This window comes from Leiobunum rupestre, chromosome 2 (assembly GCF_980474605.1).
Source record: "Leiobunum rupestre chromosome 2, qqLeiRupe1.1.hap1, whole genome shotgun sequence".
NCBI classification, from domain to species: Eukaryota; Metazoa; Arthropoda; class Arachnida; order Opiliones; family Sclerosomatidae; genus Leiobunum; species Leiobunum rupestre.
In genome coordinates this window covers 83,513,610-83,538,196 of record NC_143385.1, presented here as the reverse complement: position 1 = coordinate 83,538,196, position 24,587 = coordinate 83,513,610, and the positions used below count along the sequence as shown (strand labels likewise).

The 24,587-nt window shown below is 42.7% G+C and overlaps 16 non-coding genes across 16 annotated transcripts; all 16 read left to right on the top strand.

Moving 5' to 3' along the window:
* Positions 1–901: 901 nt before the first annotated feature.
* Positions 902–973, top strand: TRNAW-CCA (transfer RNA tryptophan (anticodon CCA)). The gene has a single exon. It is a non-coding gene; the product is annotated as a tRNA-Trp (tRNA).
* A 1,023-nt stretch (positions 974–1,996) lies between these two features.
* Positions 1,997–2,068, top strand: TRNAW-CCA (transfer RNA tryptophan (anticodon CCA)). Its single transcript has one exon. It is a non-coding gene; the product is annotated as a tRNA-Trp (tRNA).
* Positions 2,069–2,817: 749 nt separating this feature from the next.
* TRNAW-CCA (transfer RNA tryptophan (anticodon CCA)) lies at positions 2,818–2,889 on the top strand. The gene has a single exon. It is a non-coding gene; the product is annotated as a tRNA-Trp (tRNA).
* Positions 2,890–3,228: 339 nt separating this feature from the next.
* TRNAW-CCA (transfer RNA tryptophan (anticodon CCA)) lies at positions 3,229–3,300 on the top strand. The gene has a single exon. It is a non-coding gene; the product is annotated as a tRNA-Trp (tRNA).
* Positions 3,301–4,323: 1,023 nt separating this feature from the next.
* On the top strand, positions 4,324–4,395 carry TRNAW-CCA (transfer RNA tryptophan (anticodon CCA)). Its single transcript has one exon. It is a non-coding gene; the product is annotated as a tRNA-Trp (tRNA).
* Positions 4,396–5,144: 749 nt separating this feature from the next.
* On the top strand, positions 5,145–5,216 carry TRNAW-CCA (transfer RNA tryptophan (anticodon CCA)). Its single transcript has one exon. It is a non-coding gene; the product is annotated as a tRNA-Trp (tRNA).
* Positions 5,217–5,281: 65 nt separating this feature from the next.
* On the top strand, positions 5,282–5,353 carry TRNAW-CCA (transfer RNA tryptophan (anticodon CCA)). Its single transcript has one exon. It is a non-coding gene; the product is annotated as a tRNA-Trp (tRNA).
* Positions 5,354–5,417: 64 nt separating this feature from the next.
* On the top strand, positions 5,418–5,489 carry TRNAW-CCA (transfer RNA tryptophan (anticodon CCA)). The gene has a single exon. It is a non-coding gene; the product is annotated as a tRNA-Trp (tRNA).
* Positions 5,490–20,193: 14,704 nt separating this feature from the next.
* TRNAW-CCA (transfer RNA tryptophan (anticodon CCA)) lies at positions 20,194–20,265 on the top strand. Its single transcript has one exon. It is a non-coding gene; the product is annotated as a tRNA-Trp (tRNA).
* A 64-nt stretch (positions 20,266–20,329) lies between these two features.
* TRNAW-CCA (transfer RNA tryptophan (anticodon CCA)) lies at positions 20,330–20,401 on the top strand. Its single transcript has one exon. It is a non-coding gene; the product is annotated as a tRNA-Trp (tRNA).
* A 201-nt stretch (positions 20,402–20,602) lies between these two features.
* Positions 20,603–20,674, top strand: TRNAW-CCA (transfer RNA tryptophan (anticodon CCA)). Its single transcript has one exon. It is a non-coding gene; the product is annotated as a tRNA-Trp (tRNA).
* Positions 20,675–20,875: 201 nt separating this feature from the next.
* TRNAW-CCA (transfer RNA tryptophan (anticodon CCA)) lies at positions 20,876–20,947 on the top strand. The gene has a single exon. It is a non-coding gene; the product is annotated as a tRNA-Trp (tRNA).
* A 201-nt stretch (positions 20,948–21,148) lies between these two features.
* TRNAW-CCA (transfer RNA tryptophan (anticodon CCA)) lies at positions 21,149–21,220 on the top strand. Its single transcript has one exon. It is a non-coding gene; the product is annotated as a tRNA-Trp (tRNA).
* A 201-nt stretch (positions 21,221–21,421) lies between these two features.
* Positions 21,422–21,493, top strand: TRNAW-CCA (transfer RNA tryptophan (anticodon CCA)). Its single transcript has one exon. It is a non-coding gene; the product is annotated as a tRNA-Trp (tRNA).
* A 65-nt stretch (positions 21,494–21,558) lies between these two features.
* TRNAW-CCA (transfer RNA tryptophan (anticodon CCA)) lies at positions 21,559–21,630 on the top strand. Its single transcript has one exon. It is a non-coding gene; the product is annotated as a tRNA-Trp (tRNA).
* Positions 21,631–21,832: 202 nt separating this feature from the next.
* Positions 21,833–21,904, top strand: TRNAW-CCA (transfer RNA tryptophan (anticodon CCA)). Its single transcript has one exon. It is a non-coding gene; the product is annotated as a tRNA-Trp (tRNA).
* The last annotated feature ends 2,683 nt before the right edge of the window (positions 21,905–24,587 follow it).

The following is a 24,587-nucleotide window of genomic DNA, read 5'->3' as shown; positions in this document are numbered from 1 at the left end:
TCACGTCCGGGTCACTTTGTTTTTCCTTCGAGTAACTCCCAACATATTTTGTCGAACCTGACAAGAGAAGTGTTATTGAGGTTCAGTGGCGCAACGGCAGCGCGTCTCACTCCAGATCAGAAGGCTGCGTGTTCGAATCACGTCCGTGTCAGTTTGTTTTTCCTTCGAGTAACTCCCAACATATTTTGTCGAACCTGACCAGAGGAGTGTTACCGAAGTTCGGTGGCGCAACGGTAGCGCGTCTGACTCCAGATCAGAAGGCTGCGTGGTCGAATCAAGTCCGGGTCAGTTTGTTTTTCCTTCGAGTAACTCCCAACATATTTTATCGAACCTTACCAGAGGAGTGTTATTGAGGTTCGGCGGCGCAACGGTAGCGCGTCTGTCTTCAGATCTGAAGGCTGCGTGTTCGAATCACGTCAGAGTCAGTTTGTTTTTCCTTCGAGTAACTCCCAACATATTTTGTCGAACCTGACAAGAGAAGTGTTATTGAGGTTCAGTGGCGCAACGGCAGCGCGTCTCACTCCAGATCAGAAGGCTGCGTGTTCGAATCACGTCCGTGTCAGTTTGTTTTTCCTTCGAGTAACTCCCAACATATTTTGTCGAACCTGACCAGAGGAGTGTTACCGAAGTTCGGTGGCGCAACGGTAGCGCGTCTGACTCCAGATCAGAAGGCTGCGTTTTTGAATCACGTCCGAGTCAGTTTGTTTTTCCTTCGAGTAACTCCCAACATATTTTGTCGAACCTGACCACAGGAGTGTTGCCGAGGATCGGTGGCGCAACGGTAGCGCGTCTGACTCCAGATCAAAAGGCTGCGTGTTCGAATCACGTCCGAGTCAGTTTGTTTTTCCTTCGAGTAACTCCCAACATATTTTGTCGAACCTGACCAGAGAAGTGTTACCGAGGTTCGGTGGCGCAACGGTAGCGCGTTTGACTCCAGATTAAAAGGTTGCGTGTTCGAATCACGTCCGGGTCAGTTTGTTTTTACTTCGAGTAACTCCCGACATATTTTGTCGAACCTGACCAGAGGAGTGTTACCGAGGTTCGGTGGCGCAACGGTAGCGCGTCTGACTCCAGATCAGAAGGCTGCGTGTTCAAATCACGTCCGAGTTAGTTTGTTTTTCCTTCGAGTAACTCCCAACATATTTTGTCGAACCTGACCAGAAGAGTGTTATCGAGGTTCGGTGGCGCAACGGTAGCGCGTCTGACTCCAGATCAAAAGGCAGCGTGTTCGAATCACGTCCGGGTCACTTTGTTTTTTTTTCGACTAACTCCCAACATATTTTGTCGAACTTGACTAGAGGAGTGATATCGAGGTTCGGTGGCGCAACGGTAGCGCGTCTGACTCCAGATCAGAAGGCTGCATGTTCGAATCACATCCGGGTCAGTTTGTTTTTCCTTCGAGTAACTCCCAACATATTTTATCGAACCTAACCAGAGGAGTGGTATTGAGGTTCGGTGGCGCAACGGTAGCGCGTCTGACTTCAGATCTGAAGGCTGCGTGTTCGAATCACGTCAGAGTCAGTTTGTTTTTCCTTCGAGTAACTCCCAACATATTTTGTCGAACCTGACCAGAGAAGTGTTATTGAGGTTCGGTGGCGCAACGGTAGCGCGTCGCACTCCAGATCAGAAGGCTGCGTGTTCGAATCACGTCCGTGTCAGTTTGTTTTTCTTCGAGTAACTCCCAACATATTTGGTAGAACCTGACCAGAGGAGTGTTACCGAAGTTCGGTGGCGCAACGGTAGCGCGTCTGACTCCAGATCAGAAGGCTGCGTGTTCGAATCACGTCCGAGTCAGTTTGTTTTTCCTTCGAGTAACTCCCAACATGTTTTATCGAACCTAACCAGAGGAGTGTTATTGAGGTTCGGTGGCGCAACGGTAGCGCGTCTGACTCCAGATCTGAAGGCTGGGTGTTCGAATCACGTCAGAGTCAGTTTGTTTTTCCTTCGAGTAACTCCCAACATATTTTGTCGAACATGACCAGAGAAGTGTTATTGAGGTTCGGTGGCGCAACGGTAGCGCGTCTGACTCCAGATCAGAAGGCTGCGTGTTCGAATCACGTCCGGGTCAGTTTGTTTTTACTTCGAGTAACTCCCAACATATTTAGTCGAACCTGACCAGAAGAGTGTTATCGAGGTTCGGTGGCGCAACGGTAGAGCGTCTGACTCCAGATCAGAAGGCTGCGTGTTCGAATCACGTCCGAGTCAGTTTGTTTTACTTCGAGTAACTCCCAACATATTTTGTCGAACCTGACCAGAGAAGTGTTAACGAGGTTCGGTGGCGCAACGGTAGAGCGTCTGACTCCAGATCAGAAGGCTGCGTGTTCGAATCACGTCAGAGTCAGTTTGTTTTTCCTTCGAGTAACTCCCAACATATTTGGTCGAACCTGACCAGAAAAGTGTAATCGAGGTTTGGCGGTGCAACGATAGCGCGTCTGACTCCAGATCAGAAGGCTGCGTGTTCGAATCACGTTCGAGTCAGTTTGTTTTTACTTCGAGTAACTCCCAACATATTTTGTCGAACCTGACCAGAGGAGTGTAAACGAGGTTCGGTGGCGCAACGGTAGAGCGTCTGACTCCAGATCAGAAGGCTGCGTGTTCGAATCACGTCAGAGTCAGTTTGTTTTTCCTTCGAGTAACTCCCAACATATTTTGTCGAACCTGACCAGAGGAGTGTCATCGAGGTTCGGTGGCGCAACGGTAGCGCGTGTGACTCCAGATCAGAAGGCTGCGTGTTCGAATTACGTGCGAGTCAGTTTGTTTTTCCTTCGAGTAACTCCCAACATATTTTGTCGAACCTGACCAGAGGATTGTTATAGAGGTTCGGTGGCGCAACGGTAGCGCGTCTGACTCCAGATCAGAAGGCTGCGTGTTCGAATCACGTCCGAGTCAGTTTGTTTTTCCTTCGAGTAACTCCCAACATATTTTTTCGAACTTAACCGGAGGCGTGTTATCGAGGCTTGGTGGCGCAACGGTAGCGCGTCTGACTCCAGATCAGAAGGCTGCGTTTTTGAATCACGTCCGAGTCAGTTTGTTTTTCCTTCGAGTAACTCCCAACATATTTTGTCGAACCTGACCACAGGAGTGTTGCCGAGGATCGGTGGCGCAACGGTAGCGCGTCTGACTCCAGATCAAAAGGCTGCGTGTTCGAATCACGTCCGAGTCAGTTTGTTTTTCCTTCGAGTAACTCCCAACATATTTTGTCGAACCTGACCAGAGAAGTGTTACCGAGGTTCGGTGGCGCAACGGTAGCGCGTTTGACTCCAGATTAAAAGGTTGCGTGTTCGAATCACGTCCGGGTCAGTTTGTTTTTACTTCGAGTAACTCCCGACATATTTTGTCGAACCTGACCAGAGGAGTGTTACCGAGGTTCGGTGGCGCAACGGTAGCGCGTCTGACTCCAGATCAGAAGGCTGCGTGTTCAAATCACGTCCGAGTTAGTTTGTTTTTACTTCGAGTAACTCCCAACATATTTAGTCGAACCTGACCAGAAGAGTGTTATCGAGGTTCGGTGGCGCAACGGTAGCGCGTCTGACTCCAGATCAAAAGGCAGCGTGTTCGAATCACGTCCGGGTCACTTTGTTTTTTTTTCGAGTAACTCCCAACATATTTTGTCGAACTTGACTAGAGGAGTGATATCGAGGTTCGGTGGCGCAACGGTAGCGCGTCTGACTCCAGATCAGAAGGCTGCATGTTCGAATCACATCCGGGTCAGTTTGTTTTTCCTTCGAGTAACTCCCAACATATTTTATCGAACCTAACCAGAGGAGTGGTATTGAGGTTCGGTGGCGCAACGGTAGCGCGTCTGACTTCAGATCTGAAGGCTGCGTGTTCGAATCACGTCAGAGTCAGTTTGTTTTTCCTTCGAGTAACTCCCAACATATTTTGTCGAACCTGACCAGAGAAGTGTTATTGAGGTTCGGTGGCGCAACGGTAGCGCGTCGCACTCCAGATCAGAAGGCTGCGTGTTCGAATCACGTCCGTGTCAGTTTGTTTTTCTTCGAGTAACTCCCAACATATTTGGTAGAACCTGACCAGAGGAGTGTTACCGAAGTTCGGTGGCGCAACGGTAGCGCGTCTGACTCCAGATCAGAAGGCTGCGTGTTCGAATCACGTCCGAGTCAGTTTGTTTTTCCTTCGAGTAACTCCCAACATGTTTTATCGAACCTAACCAGAGGAGTGTTATTGAGGTTCGGTGGCGCAACGGTAGCGCGTCTGACTCCAGATCTGAAGGCTGGGTGTTCGAATCACGTCAGAGTCAGTTTGTTTTTCCTTCGAGTAACTCCCAACATATTTTGTCGAACATGACCAGAGAAGTGTTATTGAGGTTCGGTGGCGCAACGGTAGCGCGTCTGACTCCAGATCAGAAGGCTGCGTGTTCGAATCACGTCCGGGTCAGTTTGTTTTTACTTCGAGTAACTCCCAACATATTTAGTCGAACCTGACCAGAAGAGTGTTATCGAGGTTCGGTGGCGCAACGGTAGAGCGTCTGACTCCAGATCAGAAGGCTGCGTGTTCGAATCACGTCCGAGTCAGTTTGTTTTACTTCGAGTAACTCCCAACATATTTTGTCGAACCTGACCAGAGAAGTGTTAACGAGGTTCGGTGGCGCAACGGTAGAGCGTCTGACTCCAGATCAGAAGGCTGCGTGTTCGAATCACGTCAGAGTCAGTTTGTTTTTCCTTCGAGTAACTCCCAACATATTTGGTCGAACCTGACCAGAAAAGTGTAATCGAGGTTTGGCGGTGCAACGATAGCGCGTCTGACTCCAGATCAGAAGGCTGCGTGTTCGAATCACGTTCGAGTCAGTTTGTTTTTACTTCGAGTAACTCCCAACATATTTTGTCGAACCTGACCAGAGGAGTGTAAACGAGGTTCGGTGGCGCAACGGTAGAGCGTCTGACTCCAGATCAGAAGGCTGCGTGTTCGAATCACGTCAGAGTCAGTTTGTTTTTCCTTCGAGTAACTCCCAACATATTTTGTCGAACCTGACCAGAGGAGTGTCATCGAGGTTCGGTGGCGCAACGGTAGCGCGTGTGACTCCAGATCAGAAGGCTGCGTGTTCGAATTACGTGCGAGTCAGTTTGTTTTTCCTTCGAGTAACTCCCAACATATTTTGTCGAACCTGACCAGAGGATTGTTATAGAGGTTCGGTGGCGCAACGGTAGCGCGTCTGACTCCAGATCAGAAGGCTGCGTGTTCGAATCACGTCCGGGTCAGTTTGTTTTTACTTCGAGTAACTCCCGACATATTTTGTCGAACCTAACCAGAGGATTGTTATTGAGGTTCGGTGGCGCAACGGTAGCGCGTCTGACTCCAGATCAGAAGACTGCGTGTTCGAATCACGTCCGGGTCAGTTGTTTTCACTTCGAGTAACTCCCAACATATTTTGTCGAACCTGACCAGAGGATTGTTATAGAGGTTCGGTGGCGCAACGGTAGCGCGTCTGACTCCAGATCAGAAGGCTGCGTGTTCGAATCACGTCCGGGTCAGTTTGTTTTTACTTCGAGTAACTCCCAACATATTTTGTCGAACCTGACCAGAGGAGTGTTAACGAGGTTCGGTGGCGCAACGGTAGCGCGTCTGACTCCAGATCAGAAGGCTGCGTGTTCGAATCGCGTCCGGGTCAGTTTGTTTTTTTTTTCGAGTAACTCCCAACATATTTTGTCGAACCTGACCAGAGGAGTGTTATCGAGGTTCGGTGGCGCAACGGTAGCGCGACTGACTCCAGATCAGAAGGCTGCGTGTTCGAATCACGTCCGATTCAGTTTGTTTTTCCTTCGAGTAACTCCCAACATATTTGGTCGAACCTGACCAAAGATGGACATTTTGCGAATTTTTCATTCATGTTCATACACTCTTTTGAGCAAGAACAGTCTTACTTAAAGTAGCTCGTTTCGCCGCCCGAGTAAACTCCTACATCCTTAAAAGTTCCCAATCGAGTGCGTTTTCTTGATAATAACAGTGATCATATAAGAATTGACGGATTGATTTTGATATTTTCACGGCAAAAGTCGTTCTAATGAAGATCTTAAAAAAACTACGGCAAGTGAATCCACATACCGTTATCTATTTCCGTTCAAAATCTCGAGACGTTACATTCATTAAAATATTTTTAAGAATGAAAAGAACAATTTTTTTTCATATAGTTAACGGATCTTGTCGAGAAAAAACAATCGTTCGAACGTTAAGAACATATTCAATAGGTAACATTCGCAGTTAATTTTTGGGCACTGGCTGTTTCACTGGTTTTTTTGATAAGATTTCGGGGTAGCGAATATGGTTTTTTCAGAAAAATCTGGTTTTGAGGCTATGCGAAAACAGAACACAGAAACTTTCTCCTTCTGCCAAAAAATTTCAATACCGCGATAATATCAAAAATTCATCCGCGCTCAAATTTTGTTTGAAATTAATACCGAAGAAACTTTGAATAGGAAAACGACAACAACATAGATATCTGCCGTGAATAACCTTGAAATAGTTTCAAAGCTATACTCACGAAAATAATTGGAAGAGTATAAAGTAATAAGTTAAATAACATAAATTTGCTTCCATAAATACGACGCTGTTTTTTATTCAGCAGCGGAGCATTTTCTTGTAACTATACTCGAAATCACTGTTACCTGAGGCAATAAATTGGTCGGTATTTAACAACAATATACGTACGCGGAACTTCATTAACTGACCAACAGATGGCGAGAATGGTCACTGGTTTCCAGACGACCCCCAAACAAAGAGTTTTTACTTTGGTGGCCCCTGCTCCAAGAGTTCACTGAGGAAAAGTACTTGGGGATCCATTTCTCAACGCAAGAGTATTATCTTGCAGCAATGAATGCGGCACGGGTCACAAAAGTAAACCGACTAAAAGGTACAATCTTGTCTACGGGTAGAGGTTTCTATATATGACCTCTATGATGGAAAGCAGTCGCAGTTCCAGCTCTTACGTTTGCCACGGAGCCCTCTGTTTAGCAACTCCAACCTGGCCTTCTCTCGAACGCCGCCAGAGGGAAGTCGGTAAAGTAGCCTTAGGATGTAATCACCGCGAATGCAGCCTTTGAAGGCTGAAATGGGCTGGTCCACGTTCGAAGCAAGAGAAACTAGGGCGAAAATAAACTACCTCGGAACATGCCTACCGTGCGGTGTATGACTACATCAACCGTCCCATGCATCGTACCCAATGGATTCGCCGCACAAACTGCCCCTACAAGAAGTTCGGAGTGCGCGCGAACATTGGAACATCGACAAATAACCCTCAGAGGGACTCCACTCCGTAGCATTACCCCATACAAAATTATTCGTATCTACACGGGCGCGTTGATTTCGGTGTCATGCTACCTAGTGGCGTAAAAATGAGTTCAAAACGCGGGGTGAAAGCCAAAATGGCCGCTTCCATAAGTGATCTCTGACTGAACGAGGCTTATTGTTTTTCAGCAAAGAAATAGATTTCAACTTATTTGTAGTGTGATTAAGTAACAACTTTATAAAATATAACAAATATAATGAACTAAAAATATAAAATAAGAGAGTTAAAGCAGTTTACGACTTGACATGGTTTATGGATTCAAAAAGAAATCACCAGGATTAGCTGCTTTAGTGGACGGCGCCATTTGCTCCTCGATTTTAGTTGCGTTGAGATTCACTAGATGCTGGCACTAACAAAAGCGCATCTCCCATGTAGGGATTTGAAATTATTAACGGTTTCGAGTCCCTCTGAGGGTTATTTGTCGATGATTTGAACGTGCCCAACAGCCAAAACGTGGCGCCAATGGGTTTGAAGGGATGTGGTGGCTACCAATGAATCCAGAAGGAAATTCGACGTGGCCAAGAAATCCAGTCTCCACGAAAAACGGTTGAAACCAAAACCTGCCAAGGAACGAATGTACGACAACAGCCAAGGAAGCTGTTTGTTTTTCCAGACCCGTACGGGAGCCTTGCCAACTGCAGCCAGGGAGTCCGACCTTCTGGGCAATGCACCGGATTGCAAACTCTGCGCCACTCAGGCAGAAACCGTCAAGCACATCCTGGAAAAGTGTCCGGCCCTGACTAGGGAACGCGAATCGACAGGGTGTTACGGATAAGAGTACCGAAACTTTCTATATGCATTCTATGGGTCTCTATGAGTAAAAAAAGTCTCATAAACATGGGTCCTAAAGTGCTTCGTTTCAGAGATATGGGCTCCCAAAAAACTACCCCAAAAACCAGACACAGCCTTAAATCTGTCAAACAATATTCTTCCTTGTACCAAATTGTTTTCATTAAACTATCAATTGTTTTTTATGCGTGAGGCGAGAAACGTTAATAACAAGTGGTAAAAGTTCATTAATGTCCTTTAAGAAGTAAAATGATCTACTGCTGGTTGAATCTTTGAGCTTCTAACCCATTTTTTTGAGCCCGTCCGTTCAATAAGCAATCCTAGACCAATGTGCCATATTAGCTGCAAAACGAATTAGACAATTTTAAAATCATTCCTTTAGAATTTTTATGACATTTGTATCTTTATATTTAATAATTAAAATCGTATCACTAAATTAAAATGGCTTTGTCTTCAAACTCATTTTTACTTCTAAAAGGACATTAATGCACTTTTGCCACTTGTTATTAAAGTTTCTCGCCTCACGCATAAAAAACAATTGATAGTTTAATGAAAACAATTTGGTTCAAGGAAGAATATTGTTTGACAGAATTAAGGCTGTGTCCGGTTTTTTTGGTGTAGTTTTTTGGGAGCCCATATCTCTGAAACGAAGCACTTAAGGACCCATGTTTAATGGACGTTTTGTACTCGTAGAGACCCATAGAATGCATATAGAAAGTTTCGGTACTCTTATCCGTAACACCCTCTATAGGAGAGACAGAGACTGCTCCCCCAGGCGAACCGCATTCAACACTGGATAATATCCGATTTCTTGGCCTAGCCCCTGAAAAACCAAAATCAGCAACGACGGAGGCCACTAAACAACAGGTGGTGGTCTCTTAGAAAACCAAATAATTAATAATAATAATTAGCTAGGCTAATACCCAAGTCACCACTACAGGCCTAAGTCAACTTGCGACATATAAGGCCTTCTAACCAGTGGCCGGGTTATCTTGCGTAAGAGGGTGGTTTCAAGCCCTTCATACCACGTGAGCTAGCCGACAGCTCCCTACACTTACTATTACCGTTAACCTCTGCAAGCGACCCACGTGGTGAATTCACGGCGTGCTCCACCGCGCCCCTTCTGTGCAGGCAAAAATGACCCTCCCTGATCCAAAAGGGATCATTTTTTGGGGTGGAACAAAGAACTGAACTGAACTTTTAGCGGCGCTAATTTTACGTAATCGCAACAACTTTTACTCAAGCTCGTAAAGAAACATTAAAGTGTTAATTTAAGTAGAAAATTCAAAGGTACTATTTAAAACAGTGTTGTCATGTTCTTTTCTTCGAAGAAACCGTTGTTACGACAAATGGCAATGGTCGAGATAGTGAGGTACCCGTGTTACTTTAAATTTGAATTTTAGGTACGATAACAATTTTTTTACAAAATCTTTTACGATTGTAGCTCATTTTCGTGTCAAACAATATTTTACACTTTACTGTAAGCTAAAATTTCTAAAGACCAGTCGGTTTGGTTGGGGGACTATATTTCCAGCGGACGTATAAAAATCCCTGCCTTTGGTAGTGTACTTAGGTAACAGTGATCTCGAGTATATTGTACTTTGATGGGAAGTTGAGTAACCCAGTGGTGCACCCAGGATTTTTTTTCTGGGAGGCGCCCGACGAGTTATAAAATTTTTCGACTACTTTAATTTCATGAAAGCTTCGGTCCTGCTTATTTTGTTCTTCTTCCTGGAGGGGTCCCCTGCCTACCCCTGGGTGCGCCACTGCAGTATTTGTATATAACGAATTATAAAACCATGCACATGGGTCATTCCGTGTCAAATCGAGAGGGTGATAGGCACCACCTCACCGATTTGTACATGGATTTTTTCTGTAAAAGTAGGCTTGAAATAATGGCTATTCCCAAAATTTGGTCCCTCTGTCGGTAAAATTGGCCGTTTTATGATTAATTGAAATTTAGCCGGACTAAAGGCTCAGAGGACCCAAAAATTCGAATATTTGCCCATAGCTTCCAATTTAATTTGTTTTTACTACTACAAATTACTCTACTAGACCTAATTTTGACGATAAATCTGAATCCGGTTTCAAAATTAACCTTTGATTTGTGGATTCGGAGATATTCGAGAATCTGGGGGGTACGAATGACCCCCAAAATTTGAAATGACGTCACCTTCGATTTTCTTAATTTTTTAATATGTTGAAACTATTGAACCTAGAGGCATATTCTGATATTTGTGACGATGAAAAAATTTCGAATTGAAATTGAATTTCCAAACCTGTTTGCCATGGAAAAAATGAGTGAATGACCTTGAAAAAGAGTTCAAGGTCCTCAAAAATTATAATTTTACCGGGCCACTTAAATGGTCAATGTGCCTGAAAAGTTTCAATTCAGTGCCACGTTTATTTTCAGATTTATAACGTCTAAAATTAATGTGTGTTGTTAGACATTATTTATTTAGAGTTAATATAGTTTTTAATATAAACTTTTCTGACTGTATATTTATCGCTTTATCTTAAAGACAACTAGCTATGAAGCCCGGCCTATGGCCGGGCCCCAGCTAGTTGGGATGATCGTATATAATTCGTATAATAATTCATTAATATATTAAAGAATACACATTTTTTATTTTGACGACGATAACTATCCTACGGATGCCAAGACTGACGGTTGCACATCAAAATAATTTAATCCGAGATATATTTAAGTTTTTGTATCCCACATATTTTCTATTTTATAAGACGACGATAATTATCGTAAAGCTGGCAGCGCTAATCGCAACAAAGTTACTTCACAATAAGCAGTTAGCTGACAACTATCCATGGGATCAAAATGACACTATTTAATAAATTATTTTAATCGCCGATATGTCAATAATTTGGTATCAACAAACAATACCCAAATACTCGTGTCGATTCTGAATTTCAAGAAACCATGTAGACTGCTTTAGACCCATAAGAAACCCAACTGACTCCTTCAGGGCCGGACTGGCTAGTAGTTGGCCCCACCGGCTATGAATTCGTGTTGGCCCCAGATGTGCATAACCTCTATAAGTCGGGGATGTGGCCCCCTATCTTATTTAGCCCTGATCTGACCGGCGATCGCCGGTTAGCCACCCGGGCCAGTCCGGCCCTGGACTCCTTTAAATGTAGTGGGCTGTAACAGTTAAAAGAACGCCACTTGAGCTCGTAAATCCCCTCTAAAATATTTTCTTTGAAAGCACGTCCGCCGTCCTCTCTTCTCATTTTTCAGACAAGCCCGTTAATCGCTTAGATCGTTGTCAGGGGAAAGTGCGAATCAGCACAAATATCAAAAAATATAGTACATTATAGTACGACAAAGTGAAATTATCGGAAAATAGCGTACTATATAGTAGGTAGTTGGAATTATAGTACGCTGCCAAAATTTCTCAAAGTTATTGACGCGTACTATGGATGGCAAGACTGACGGTTTCACATCAACATTAACATAATGTGAGAAATATTTAAGATTTTGTATCTCCACATCTCCACATATTTTATCATCTATGATACGACAATTATTATCGTAAGGCTGGCAACACTGATTATCGTAAAGCTGGTAGGGGCGGAAGCAACCGAGGGGGAGATAATAATCTGGAAGGGGATTTTTTTACCTCTCGTGTTCGAATGCAGTTCCCCCTTCAACCCGTCTTTCTGAAAGTGGGAGAACCTCAACCCCAAATTAGTGAATTTGAACGGTCACGTTTACGATTTTTTTTTGTAAAATAATTAAAAGCTGAATTTAAAATCTGAGAAGGCCAAGTTGGAGAACGCGTGTCGTAGTTTTAGATACTAAAGTCGAAACGACTCTATGGAGCCCCCAACGCCTTACGCGACGATCCCAAAGTGACGAAAATTAGCGTTCGACAAATGACGACTAAGGAAAATCTGTTCCTTATAATATGGATGCTACATAAGACACACTTCAAGGGCAATAATTTTACAGCAAATTATCACAGGGAAATGAAACTTTGGCAATATGTTAACCATGTAAAGGTGTCTACAATACTAAATTGTGGATGGCCTTGAACCTATTTTTCAATGTCATTTGCAAATGTTTTCCATGACCCCCCCCCCCCCCGGATCCTAGAATATCTCCGAATCCAAAGGTGCATTTTGAAACCGGATACAGATTTATCGTCAAAATTAGGTCTAGTAGAATAATTTGTAGTTGTAAAAAGAAATTTAATTGGAAGCTATGGGCCAAAATTATAATTTTTGGGTCCTCTGAGCTTTAGGTAGGGCTAAATTTCAATTAATCATAAAACGGCCAATTTTACCGCCAGAGGGACCAAATTTTGAGAATGTTCATTATTTCAAGCCTACTTTCACATAAAAATCCATGTACAAATTGGTGAGGTGGTGCCTCCCAACCTCTTGAATGTTACTTTGAAATGTGCCACCGGTAATTCGTCGAAAGTCGTTAAGTAAAATATTGTCCATAAGTAGTGGTTCCCAGGGTATTAGCTTAGCTTATTATTATTATTCTTCTTATTATTAATTAAGTATGACACTTCGCATATTTGAGGGTAATAGGTAAAACAATTCAAATACCTTCTCTAACGCATTTTATATCAGTTTAACGGAAATGTAAATAAACATTAGTAACATAATGGCACAAGTCTATCTTAATAATTACATGACTTCATTATTCATTTAGCTTTCGGTTTTACACAAAATCTTTTCTAACTGTGGCTCCTTGTATTCTTTATAAATCAAACAGTCCTCGACAAACCAAATCCAAGCCTCGCGCGTCTTGGCCTTTTTAGTGATCTGCCTCTGGAGAACATTCGTTCGCAACTAGCCGAGGTTACGGGTGTAGACAAATGTCTCTTTGCAAGTGCGGCAATTGCCGGATACTTCGTATGGTATTCTTTCCAATAAGCCAATGTGCACGAAAGTTCAGTATTTGCCGTTTCTTCATGAACGTACGAATTTATCATGACTTTAAGCGAGCCTGGTTCCAACCTAGGTCTCTTTTTCAACATAAGACCGAAATACTTTGAAGTCGTTTCTACAGTTGCATTTTCCAGATTCGTTGGGGTAAAAAACTCTGACCCATAGTTTTCCAACAGTTGAAGGGCGTCTTTTTTTGTGGGAGTTCTGAAATTTGGGTAACCCTCTGCCCAGGGCGGTGAACTGAAATCATCTACAAATAATATCAGAAGTAAATGAACTGGAGTTATCTACTGCACTTAATAAGTATTTCCCCTAACGAGGGCGCACTGCCAAAACTAGGGCTTAAGGTAGTGCAAGTGATGCCCAGGAACAAGGCGCAGACCATGGAGGGGCGCAGAAATTACAAATTTTTCTGTCATGCATAGTAGTTAGTCAGATTCGAAGGGCGCAGTTTTAGGAGCTCGCACCAGGCGCATAAAAGGCTATATAGTTACGCTGCTGCGAGGGTGGGGGAGATATAGGTTAATGAATGCAATTAATAAACCTTTAAAAGGGGGTAAAAGTTTCGATCTTTCGATGAAGACCAATTGAAGGTAATGAGTCTTCTTATAAATTAAGGAGGCTCAAAACTTCTACCCCGACCATATAATATCCATAAAGGCTGGGAGCTCCTAAAACTTGCTTAGGTTAACGGTAATAGTAAGTGTAGGGAGCTGACGGTGAGCTCGCGTGGCAAGAAGGGCTTGCCACCACCCTCCAACGCAATGTAGGATAAGGCAATAAAAGTCGCTTGCGACTTGGGCCTGAGGTGGTACCTAGGGTATTAGCCTAGCTAATATTATTATATAAAATATTCGGGACACTTTTTACGATAAGGCATTTTTCTTTTAAGCACATGGTTTTTTTGGTAAATTCATACTTTGAGGATCGATTATAATGTTTCTTGGTGTAATAATGATACATTTCGTTAGAAAAACATTTCAATTCGAAATGAGAACCCAATTAACAACACATGTAGGGGGCGGGGCGGTGCCTACTTCGGGACGGGCGGTGCCTACTTCGGGACGGGCGGTGCCTACTTCGGGACGGGCGGTGCCTACTTCGGGACGGGCGGTGCCTACTTCGGGACGGGCGGTGCCTACTTCAAGGGCAATACTTTTAAACATCAGGGAAACCTTAACGATATATTAACCATTTAAAGGTGTATAGGATAATAAATTGTGGAGGACAACAGATTTGGAAATTTAGTTTCCATTCTAAATTCTGTTAAGAATTGTTAACTAAATGTTTCACATTGATGAAAATCTAAGCATATGCTTCTTGGTTCAATAGCACTAACATATTAAAAAATGAAAAAAATCGAAGGTGACGTGATATCCGATTTTTGGGCGTTGATTGTACTCACCGAATCTCAAATATCTCCAAAATCCAGGAATCGGAGGTAAATTTTGAAACCGGATTCAAATTTCTCGTCAAAAGTAGGTATAGGAAAGTAATTTGTGGCAGTAAAAGATATTTAATTGGAAGCTATGGTCAAAAATTCTAATTTTTGGGTCCTTAGGGCCTTTGGTGGAACTCAGTTTCAATTAAACATAAAACGGACAATTATACGGCTAGAAGGACCAAATTTTGGGAATAGCCATTATTTTAAGCCAACTTTCACACAAACCATCAATTTACAAATCGGGAAGGTGGTACCTACCAGCCTCTCGATTTGACATGGAATGACCCAATCGCCACTTTCCTATTTAATTGAGTGGCTGTCCTCTCTTTTCAAATTCGACGGGTTGATCGAAAGTTTCACCAAGTTTTGATTAATGAAATAGAATGCCTCCATATTTTGGGGGTTATTCCAAATAGTTTGACTCATTTACTTTTGATAAACTGTAATAATTACCATTAAGAAACGCTCCATGGCAAAGCATAACGAATTCCACCGGGTTTTTACAGGACAAACCAAATCCAACCCGTTCGTTAAAGCGCGTAGTTTTTAATAATACCACGTTTCAAAGAATGATTTTAACAAAATGCAGACTCACTGCTATTTACCATTATCTAATTGATCGTCAGCGTCAGACTCGTCAGCAGAATCCTCAACCTCCCAAGGCTCCGAGTATACTGCTTGAAGGTTGAAGGCTTTAACCATGTTGCTGGCGTTATCAGCACAAATTGTGACAATCTACTTAAGTAAATGTTTGATAATTATTTTTAAAAGAGCATATAGATAATAAAGTACCTGCGTTGACATCACGCCTAAGTTGAGCAGAATCTGTTCAAGTTTTGCCAGAATGTTTTCCCCTGTATGTGCTTCTTCGAAATGTGTGAATGCAAGTGTGCGATTTACCAGTTCGAACTCATTATTAATAAATTGGCATTTTACACCTAGAACGGCTTCCCTCGATCGTGCGCTCCATATGTCGAGCGTCAGGTGTAAATACGACTGGTTTTGAAGCAAATCTTTTAATTTCGGTGTTATTTCATAGGAAACAACCATTTTTAAGTCCCTCGTTACGGTTCGACGACATTGAATGTTGATTTGAGGTAAGAACATCGTAATGAACGCTTGAAAAGCTTTTCCTTCGATAAAGCTGAGAGGAAGACCATCGACAGCCACTAAATCCACCATCGACTGTTTGAAACACAATTGCTGGGCTGATATCAATTTAATTTTTGGAACTTGCTTGCGTGGTAACCCATGAAATTGTAAGAGCTCATGGCCCTTTTCCAAGCTGCCACGTGGTACGAGTGCAACGTCTTTGTGTTTGGCCTAAAATATCCAATGAAACATTACATAACATCAGGTCTACCCACCTCGACGAAATTCTACCCACCTCGACGAAATTCTACCGTAATAGTTAGTGTTGGGAGCTGTCGGCTAGCTCGCCTGGCATGAAGGGCTTGCCCCCACCCTCCTACGCATTGTAAGATGACATAAGCCTGTGGTGGTGCCTAGCTAATTTTACTATTATTATTATTCTACGGAATTATACCCAATTCTACGGTTGGTCGCGTGCATCAATTTCGTTTCGCAAATCGCTTGTATAAGAGTAATGAAAGAACATTAAGGTCTATTTAAAATTCGGACAACGTACCTGAATGTGCCGTTCAAAGTTTGATGCTCCGTCCCCTCTCTTGTTTTCGTTACATAGTTTGCCAGTTAACACTTAGTTTGATCCTGGGGTATTTGTACCAGTAATTGGAATAGAACGTTCATAATCAAAGTACTTATGGATATTGAACTGCCCGAAATTCCCTGTATCGAATTTATCGATAAAAACTGGACATTTTATTAACTTAGGAGCTTGATTTTGTTGGTCAGCGTTACTCGTGGTAGCTCGATTTAATTCGTTGTCTTCGTTCATCGTCGACTATCAATAATTGAGGATGCTTACTAATCGCAAACCTTCCACCTTAATTGACACGAATAATGTAATAGCCGAATAGAAGGTCTACTAATCTTTTCAAGGAGCAGTAAACACTCGCCACACGATACTAAATTAAAAGTTAGATAATATTATTTTAAAAAAAATACCTATCTGTGGGTCTGTGGGTGGGTCTGTGGGTGGGTCTGTGGGTGGGTCTGTGGGTTCGTCTGTGGGTGGGTCTGTGGGTGGGTCTGTGGGTGGGTCTGTCTGTCTGTCAGGACTGCGAACGCGTTCGCATTTTCGGTGCAAAGTGTAATCACTGCGTACGCAGTTTCTCAAAGGGTTGGCAAAACCACCGTGTGACGGTGAGCGTTAACGAATGCATTTGCGGTTTGGTTTGGATGGTGTTTTTTCGCTCACCGTCGTGACGGTTTGGTGTATTACGTTTTTGTAATGTTGAATTTGTTGTGTTTGTGTTCTGATGGTTGTGCATGTTGAGTCTGTTGTGTTATATGGGCGTTTTCTCTCCAACTTCTTCTTAATGACTTTGGGACGGACCGAGTGCTGAGTGTAATGCTACCTCTCAACGTCCAATGGCAGGGTTTCCACCAGTTGTACACGGTATTGGTCTTAGTATCAATTTGCGATCGCATCGGGCGGGATTTGAACCCGAGACCTCCTGAATGACAGGCGGACGTTCTACCACAGAACCACCGACACTTGTTACGCCTTATTGAAAATTAGACCTTCAGCTTTATCAGAAGCGTATTTAATAGAGTACGAAATTTTGGTTTAATTGAAATAGAATTGAAATTGAAATTATTGCATCGAAGAAATTCTAATTTAGCGATTTCTCATTTGATTAAAAACAAATGCGTCACCCAGGTTTCGAACCCGGGCCGTTCAGTTAGGCAGTCGAGCGCTCTACCACAGAACCAACGATAACTTCAAGCTACACTGCAAATAAGACACTCATTGTAAGCATAATAGTTAACAAAGTCTTGAATTTTTTTACGAATGAAATTGTGAAGGCCTAATGTGGTTTTTTTACGAAAAAATTATAAAGACTTAATCTTGTTTAATATAATAAGTTGCTTTATTTCAATTTGGTACTTTTGTTTAGTGTTTTTTTAATGAATGGAGTTTAAGATTGTTTCTTCTATTATTTGACGTTTTATTTTTGCGGTTGTATATTTGTTTTATCTTTTATTCTTTTAAAATTATTTACTTCTTCCGCAAAATGGTTCATTTTTTGGAGGAACCTTTTTACTTATTTTTTGTGTATTAATGTTTTGAGAACCTTTACGTTTGGGAAAGGATAATTTTTGACGGAACCTTCAAAGTGTATACGTCGCATTTTCAAAAAATTTAATGGTCAAATCTTGTTTTAGCGCAGTCAGCAGATAAGATAAAGGGTAGAACACGTTAGTTTTTTGTAATTTATTTAGTTTTTTTCAGTCGTATATTCTTATCTATTAGGTTTAGCGTATTGGTTTTCAAGCTTAATAATTCATTTATTAACAACATATCGAGTTGGTCTGGTTTTCAACTCGGTCGTAATTTATTTTAAACGTTTTCTCGGCTGATTAAGATGTTTAATGCAGTTCATCAATGGGGTTCGTTTGTGTTTATTTATAAAGAACCCTAACTATTCCCTCTACGGTCATTTATTGATATACGTTTAGTCAAGTGGCTTTCTGTGCTTTGTGAATGGTAAGTTTTTCGCTTCTTGTTAATAAGTTTTTTGTTGGTGTGGATATTTGGATATCTACGATTCCTAATGCAGTCATTGATATCTTGGGTGTGCGAGTCATTATATGATATGGGAAATTGGACGGTTTTGGTCTTTTTCATGCGGTATGTGTCACAACGTCAACAGGTTCCGACAGTCTACGAGTCGTCCACTACCAGATATCTACGGTATCTTGATCGGGCGATAGTTGAAATAAAATGAGCGTTAACTATGCGGCAAGTATTTCGTAAGCGACAAAAATACAAATACCCTCTGTAGATATTTCTTTCATTAAAATTGGCTTCGTATTATTTTTAACTGCTAAACTTGTACCGTAAATAGGGATAAAGTCAATTGTGCATTGTTTTAGTACGTCTAACTCACTGTTGTAACTACTTAATTTATAATATTCTGAATAAATTAATCTCGGTTGTTTCGTCTCAATTATTTTAATTCAAATTAAAATTTTATACCGGGCGGGATTGAACCGGGATTACGTTATTAGTAAATAACTCTGAATTGGGGAGATATAACTTTGAGGGTCATCTCGAGAAATTATTACCACTAGGGACAATGCTTCCGAGGAGAGGTATATTTTGGCTTGCCAACTTGTTTTATCTCGAACTCAAGACGTGTTTCGGTATTTATTTTTTACAAGAATGTAAATTATTTAATGTCCAGATATATTATCGTACGGTTTACTGGTGATTAAATATTTATTTGTCAGATAACAGCGGTGATTTTGGTGTTCGAAACCAATATTAATATTTTCACGTCGTGATCGCCGGTAAAAATTATTCTAATAATAATTCACGACCGTAATCTTGCCTATAAGTCGTAATTAATATATTCTAAAATGATCAATCTGAAAACTGACTATTCAATAACAAATCTTAGGTAGATATAGAGCTAAAGGTCATTTTACGAAGTGATATCCGTAAAACTATTTAATAAGTGTGATATCTAATAACATTAACTCAATTATATGACAATACATAATTTTGGTAAAAATAGTATTTTATCTGGGAATGTAATATTTCGTGCTCTGATCACGGTTTTCTTTGGTTCGTGAACAAAACGTGCCCATCTTTGAACCTGACCAGATGAGTGTTATCGAGGTTTGGTGGCGCAACGGTAGCGCGTCTGACTCCATATCAGAAGGCTGCGTGTTCGAATCACGTCCGAGTCAGTTTGTTTTTCCTTCGTGTAACTCCCAACATATTTGGTCGAACCTAACCAAAGGAGTGTTGTCGAGGTTCGGTGGCGCAACGGTAGCGCGTCTGACTCCAGGTCAAAAGGCTGCGTGTTCGAATCACGTGCGAGTCAGTTTGTTTTTCCTTCTAGTAACTCCCAACATATTTTGTCGAACCTGACCAGAGTAGTGTTATCGAGGTTCGGTGGCGCAACGGTGGCGCAACGGTAGCGCGTGTGACTCCAGATCAGAAGGCTGCGTGTTCGAATCACGTGCGAGTCAGTTTGTTTTTCCTTCGAGTAAGTCCCAACATATTTTGTCGAACCTGACCAGAGAATTGTTATCGAGGTTCGATGGCGCAACGGTAGCGCGTCTGACTCCAGATCAGAAGGCTGCGTGTTCGAATCGCTTCCGAGTCGGTTTGTTTTTCCTTCGAGTAACTCCCAACATATTTGGTCGAACCTAACCAGAAGAGTGTTATCGAGGTTCGATGGCGCAACGGTAGCGCGTCTGACTCCAGATCAGAAGGCTGCGTGTTCGAATCACGTCCAAGTTAGTTTGTTTTTCCTTCGAGTAACTCCCAACATATTTTGTCGAACCTGACCAGAGGAGTGTTACCGAGGTTCGGTGGCGCAACGGTAGCGGGTCTGACTCCAGATCAGAAGGCTGCGTTTTCGAATCACGTCCGAGTTAGTTTGTTTTTCCTTCGAGTAACTCCCAACATATTTTGTCGAACCTGACCAGAGAAGTGTTATTGAGGTTCGGTGGCGCAACGGTAGCGCGTGTGACTCCAGATCAGAAGGCTGCGTGTTCGAATTACGTCCGAGTCAGTTGGTTTTTCCTTCGAGTAACTCCCAACATATTTTGTCGAACCTGACCAGAGGATTGTTATAGAGGTTCGGTGGCGCAACGGTAGCGCGTCTGACTCCAGATCAGAAGGCTGCGTGTTCGAATCACGCCCGAGTTGGTTTGTTTTCCTTCGAGTAACTCCCAACATATTTTGTCGAACCTAACCAGAGGATTGTTATTGAGGTTCGGTGGCGCAACGGTAGCGCGTCTGACTCCAGATCAGAAGGCTGCGTGTTCGAATCACGTCCGGGTCAGTTGTTTTTACTTCGAGTAACTCCCAACATATTTTGTCGAACCTGACCAGAGGAGTGTTATCGAGGTTCGGTGGCGCAACGGTAGCGCGTCTGACTCCAGATCAGAAAGCTGCGTGTTCGAATCGCGTCCGAGTCGGTATGTTTTTCCTTCGAGTAACTCCCAACATATTTTGTCGAACCTGACCAGAGGAGTGTTATCGAGGTTCGGTGGCGCAACGGTAGCGCGTCTGACTCCAGATCAGAAGGCTGCGTGTTCGAATCACGTCCGGGTCAGTTGTTTTTACTTCGAGTAACTCCCAACATATTTTGTCGAACCTGACCAGAGTAGTGTTATCGAGGTTCGGTGGCGCAACGGTAGCGCGTCTGACTCCAGATCAGAAGGCTGCGTGTTCGAATCGCATTCGAGTCAATTTGTTTTTCCTTCGAGTAACTCCCAACATATTTGGTCGAACCTAACCAGAGGAGTGTTATAGAGGTTCGGTGGCGCAACGGTAGCGCGTCTGACTCCAGATCAGAAGGCTGCGTGTTCGAATCACGCCCGAGTTGGTTTGTTTTCCTTCGAGTAACTCCCAACATATTTTGTCGAACCTGACCAGAGGAGTGTTATCGAGGTTCGGTGGCGCAACGGTAGCGCGTCTGACTCCAGATCAGAAAGCTGCGTGTTCGAATCGCGTCCGAGTCGGTATGTTTTTCCTTCGAGTAACTCCCAACATATTTTGTCGAACCTGACCAGAGGAGTGTTATCGAGGTTCGGTGGCGCAACGGTAGCGCGTCTGACTCCAGATCAGAAGGCTGCGTGTTCGAATCACGTCCGGGTCAGTTGTTTTTACTTCGAGTAACTCCCAACATATTTTGTCGAACCTGACCAGAGGAGTGTTATCGAGGTTCGGTGGCGCAACGGTAGCGCGTCTGACTCCAGATCAGAAGGCTGCGTGTTCGAATCGCATCCGAGTCAATTTGTTTTTCCTTCGAGTAACTCCCAACATATTTGGTCGAACCTAACCAGAGGAGTGTTATCGAGGTTCGGTGGCGCAACGGTAGCGCGTCTGACTCCAGATCAGAAGGCTGCGTGTTCGAATCACGTCCGAGTTAGTTTGTTTTTCCTTCGAGTAACTCCCAACATATTTTGTCGAACCTGACCAGAGGCGTGTTATCGAGGCTTGGTGGCGCAACGGTAGCGCGTCTGACTCCAGATCAGAAGGCTGCGTGTTCGAATCACGTCCGAGTCAGTTTGTTTTTCCTTCGAGTAACTCCCAACATATTTTTTCGAACTTAACCGGAGGAGTGTTCTCGAGGTTTGGTGGCGCAACGGTAGCGCGTCTGACTCCAGATCAGAAGGCTGCGTGTTCGAATCACGTCCGAGTTAGTTTGTTTTTCCTTCGAGTAACTCCCAACATATTTTGTCGAACCTGACCAGAGGAGGGTTTTCGAGGTTCGGTGGCGCAACGGTAGCGCGTCTGACTCCAGATCAGAAGGCTGCGTGTTCGAATCACGTCCGGGTCAGTTGTTTTTACTTCGAGTAACTCCCAACATATTTTGTCGAACCTGACCAGAGTTTTGGCAACTTGGCTCGGTGGCGCAACGGTAGCACGGCTGACACCAGATTAGAATGCTGCGTTTTCGAATCTAGACCGAGTGTTTTTTTTCTTTCGAGTTATTCCCAAAATTTCGTAACCGTGGCTTCTTAGCGGGAAATATGTATTTTTTTGTTTTGGAAACACCGTCTACCCCTGGCGGATTCCCTTCGAAATAGGCCTCTGTGTTAAGTCAATGGGCAAAATAGCAGAGCGGCTTTCATCCAGCAAATTTTTAAAACTAAACAAGTAAAATTTTCGAGTAATACCTCAAAAACAGATAAGATTCCGTTTTATGTATTGAGATAGTTTTTATGGTGACGCAATATTTACAATTAACTGCCCTTCAATTTTTCCGAAAATAAAATTTTTAGCTTAAAGCAACTGTCGGCTCTATCATCGCCACCTGTATTATTAAAAGGCCCCTGTTATTAGAGATGGCCATGAATCTTTGCGATTCTTCGAAAAATTGACTTTCGTGGAGAGCGTGGAGCCATCTATTAATGGGAACTGAAGCTAAAATTCAAAATAGCGAAAGAATAACGTCGTCAGAGAGACATACTTCGACCATTTTTACTCTACTTAGTGAACTTTAACCTAAATTATATATCCCATATAAAATATATTGTAAACAATTACTATAATTGAAGTTATTGACAAATTTACAAACTAGCCAATCAACGCGAAGCATACTTTTATGTCCCGCCTTTTGGGGCAAAATGTAGCTTCAGCATCTTGTTTTGATTTCGACGCTAGCGACATCTGTTGAAAAAAGAGCTACTTCACCTAGAGCCGATACTTGCTTTAAATCCTAATTATCTTTAAAAGTAATAAAGTTATACGAATAAAAAGTATTAAAATCATACATCAAATGGTTTCAAGTAAAATGACATACTGCACAACCTGATCGGTTTGATGGTTTTACAAATTTGCTGGATGAAAGGGTGTCATGTGAGGGAAAAACTTTGAAATCAACTTTGGATAGTCATAATTAATTATTACGATGGCAGAAAAGTGCGTATACAAATATAACCAAGCGATAGAGTGAACATTTGTAAGACCGACATTTCTAACTTTAATAAGTAATAGAGTACATTGATATAACCGAAGCATAAAAACGTCGTTTTAAGGGAAGAGCCTTAAGGGCCAACTTTGAGCACCAACGTCGGAAGTCACGTGAAGATTTTTTACTTTTCCCGTTTGAACTTCAAGATGACGCCATATTTATGTCACATTACATGGCACGTCCTAATATATTCATAGTGTTTAAATAAGAATACGGATAGTTATAATTTTCAAACTCACCAAATTGAGACAGAGTTATGACAACTTATTACTTATCTAGCAGCGTACATAAAAAACCTTAATACTTGTTTGAATTGAAATGCGCCAAGGACTTGTACAATTAAGACTAATTTCTTGAAATAATGAGTATACAAACCACCGCGTTAAGTTTGCAAGTTCTCTCCCCACTGGTTAAAGGGGCTTTCCCCCGAGGTGTTCGGTTTCCCCTGCCATAAAAACTTGTATAGGTTAACGGTAATAGTTAGTGTAGGGAGCTGCTGGCTCGCGTGGCTTGAAGGGCTTGCCACCACCCTCTTTTGAAGCCATTAATTCAGGTGGCTGGGTTATAATGCGTAGGAGGGTGTTGGCAAGCCCTGCATGCCACGCGTTCGAGCCAACAGCTCCCTACACTAACTATTACCGTTAGGCCTAAGGTGGTGGGTATTAGCCTAGCTGAATATTATTTGCGGTTTACCCGGGCACGTGAAAGAAACAAATAATTGTTTTTCGACAATACTCATTTCCATACAAAACTCCTGTTTTAGTGTTGTTCAAAAGACGTTTTTAATTCTTCGTGTAACCCGAGTTAGAGAAATATGAAATTTGTTGTTGTTGCGTTAGCCGGAGCAAGGAGGATAGGAAGGGAGGCGAAGTAGGAGAGATGAACGCGCCAGCATCCTTGTAAGAAGCTTAACGCACGCTCGGAGGGAAAATTTCGGAAAAATGGCGGCAAGATTGCGACCGCCATAGAAATCTCATAGGTAACTAGAATGCTACCGTGTAACTGGCAAATTGGCCAAACGCCGTGGCAGACGATAGCCAGATCTCAGCCAATCAGAGCTCAAAGAGTGGTTCTGCCAAGGATTTAATGTCACCAGAGAGAATTAAGTCACCTATCTCCCGCTATAGTAACGGATCCAAGGAGGATTATTATCCTCCTTGGCGGAACCACTCTACGGCCTCTCATTGGCTGAAGGTTCAAGGCGAACTGGCGTCAAGCTCAGCCGTAGGCGGCAGCATTCTAGTTACCTATGAGATTTCTATGGCGGCCGCTACGCTACGTGTTGCCGCCATTTTTCCGAAATTTTCCCGCTGAGTTCGCGCTAAACTTCTTACAAGGATGCTGGCGCGTTCTTCCCTCCTACTTCGCCTCCCTTCCTATCCTCTTTGGCCGGAGAACTGAAAGTGCTTAAATGATTTTAAAGAATGTTTCTCAATTAATGTCGATGCGGAACTAATATTCAACTTTGTGACCTGGTAGAAAATGCACGAAGACCGAATTGTTTAATTTACAAGTTTTATTTAAAAAATCACGGGCAATTTATAAG